At 44.7% G+C, this 2,730-nt stretch overlaps 1 long non-coding RNA gene across 1 annotated transcript in view; it reads right to left on the reverse strand.

The window, feature by feature from the left end:
* Positions 1-2,233, reverse strand: part of LOC119297112 — a 7,284-nt gene extending 5,051 nt beyond the window's left edge. The window contains exons 1-2 of the long non-coding RNA XR_005145532.1: positions 2,041-2,233; positions 1,900-1,951 (exon numbers count right to left, since the gene is read on the reverse strand). This is a non-coding gene — a long non-coding RNA (uncharacterized LOC119297112). The remainder of the gene's footprint in view (positions 1-1,899; positions 1,952-2,040) is intronic.
* Between the last annotated feature and the right edge of the window lie 497 nt (positions 2,234-2,730).

The following is a 2,730-nucleotide window of genomic DNA, read 5'->3' on the forward strand; positions in this document are numbered from 1 at the left end:
TGTGTTGGTCCGAACTAGAGCCCCTTGCAGCGTCACCTCGGGGAAACTTGAGGGCTGGTTTTAGTTGTACGGATTGCTCATCCGGTGTTGCCCTGAGAACGAGATATGTGCAGCTCTTATCAGGATGTCGGCGCATCGGGCGGTCTTACTGGTCTTGTTTTACCATTGTCGACATGTCTTATAACCGGGATTTCGAGTCTGATCGGGTCTTTTTGGGAGAAGGAATATCCTTCGTTGACCGTGAGCGCTTGTGATGGGCTAAGTTGGGACACCCCTGCAGGGTTTTGAACTTTCGAAAGCCGTGCCCGCGGTTATGGGCAGATGGGAATTTGTTAATGTCCGGTTGTAGAAAACTTGACACTTAACTTAATTTAAAATGCATCAACCGCGTGTGTAGCCGTGATGGTCTATTTCCGGCGGAGTCCAGGAAGTGAACACGGTTTTGGAGTTATATTTAAACGTAAGTAGTTTCAGGATCACTTCTTGATCACTTCTAGTTCACGACCGTGCTTTGCTTCTCTTCTCGCTCTCATTTGCGTAAGTTAGCCACCATATATGCTAGTGCTTGCTGCAGCTCCACCTCACTACCTTTTTCTACTCATAAGCTTAAATAGTCTTGATCGCGAGGGTGTGAGATTGTTGAGTCCCCGTGACTCACAGATACTTCCAACAGTTTCAGGTGCCGATGATACCAGTGCAGGTGACGCAACCCAGCTCGAGTGGGAGCTCGATAAAGACCGTGTTCGTTGTGTTGTTTCGTTCCAGTTGTTCAGTAGTGGAGTCCAGTCGGGACGATCGAGGATCTAGCATTAGAGGTGGTCTTTCTTTATTTTGGTTCCATAGTCGGACCTTGATTGTATTCTGGATGATGTAATGCTATATTTATGTATTGTGTGAAGTGGCGATTGTAAGCCAACTCTTTATCCCTTTCTTATTCAGTACATGGAATGTGTAAAGATTACCCCTCTTATGACATGTCTATTATGCGGTTATGCCTCTAAGTCGTGCTCCGACACGTGGGAGATATAGCCGCATCGTGGGTGTTACAGCGAACCTGGGGAAGGACAAGGGGAGCCGATTAGGATGAAGAGCAGCAGGGCAGCGAGCTATTCGCCACCAGCTACAGGTTTGCCCCCTTGGACCACACAAAGGCCACCGCTGTTTATCCTGCCTTCAGGCCAGGGAGTCGGAGCCGAGGAAGATCCATGAGGAGGCGATGGTACGCTGCTCTCTTGATTCATGTTGTAGCCTGCACGCACCTCTCGGTCGGCCAGCCGGAGCGGCGACGTAGCGCGCCATGGTATCTCTGGTGGAGGCTGGAGGGCAGCATCAGGAGGGATGGGTCTATTGGTGAGGAGCGATTTGGGCACAGCCGTGACTGGAGAGACCCACGCCACGGGGGGCTTTTTATACGCACATAGATTGGTAGAGCCACGACACGAGATTGAACCAGAATTTTCGGGAGAGACAGAGATAGCCCAGTCAAAGCGGTGGGCGGTCAAAGAGGTGGAGGTCACGAACACTCTAGAAAGAACGGAGAAGATCGTTACGTCCACACGTAAGTAGTTCTCGTGCGTCACTGGTAACACGCGTAAATCGTTAGAGGCAGTAAAAAATCCAAAAAACCCAGGTAAATCGAACTCTTACGAGCATAGTCTTCTTAGTATAAATGAACACAAAAGCACCAACAATTATATGTATATTCTCATCCCACAACAGCTAAAAGTACCCAGCTCTGATTCATACTGCTAGCGAACAAATTAAGAGGTGCTCCAGATTTTCTAACTATTTGAGTATGTTGTGGGACCCATGCTCATTGTATAATTGAAATAAAACCTTAGGATACCCTAGAGTATTGTAGTCTCTTAAGTCACAATAAAGTAGATGGCCTTAGCATACCTTGTCACCCACAGCCATGTAACACTTGATTCCCAGCAGATGCTTCTACCAACTAATCAATGTGGTGATAAAGATTTAACATTAGTGAAGAGGAGATAAACCTTCACCTGAGCTTGAAGAAAGAAAATAGAATAAGCTCACCTTTGATCTGCAATAGCACTTCCTCAATCATGCAGTACACAAAAAAACTTCTAGTTCCTCGGTGAGCAAACGTACTGAAGCTCCTCAAAATATGAAAATGTTGAATTTTGGAGGGGAAATGTGAGTGTTGCCCCTGGAAACGTGAGAAGCCGTACTATCAGATATTGCCATACTGGCATAGCTTGCTATATGAGTTGTAGCGATGAAACAACCTATTCATGGTGGTGTATAGTTGTGCTGCCTACACAAGATCAAAATGACAAGCTTTGTAAATAAATTTTCCCTTTGCAATATTCTAGTGCAAGAAAAATAGATGGTTCGAAGAAGTTGAATATAAATACGGTTTGAGCAAACCATATATAACATAAAAATGAAAATGCAGAAAAAAAACATGAATGGGAGAAAGAGATGATTCACCCCTTTCTTTTTCGTCAAGCTCTTCCACAAGAATCTTTCTCTTCTTTTCTATCTCAGATATGAAATTCCACAAGATTATTTCTCTTCTTTTCTATCTCAGATCTGAAAAAACACAAATTGAGAAATCAAAATCACAAAATCAAAGAACTGGGATATAATAACTGGGGGGAGGAGGAGGGGGAGGGGAGCAACAAATAGGGATTGAGCAAACCATATATAACATAAAAATGAAAATGCAGAAACAAACATGAATGGGAGAAAGAGAAGATTCAC

This window comes from Triticum dicoccoides, chromosome 5A, assembly GCF_002162155.2.
Source record: "Triticum dicoccoides isolate Atlit2015 ecotype Zavitan chromosome 5A, WEW_v2.0, whole genome shotgun sequence".
Taxonomy (NCBI): domain Eukaryota; kingdom Viridiplantae; phylum Streptophyta; class Magnoliopsida; order Poales; family Poaceae; genus Triticum; species Triticum dicoccoides.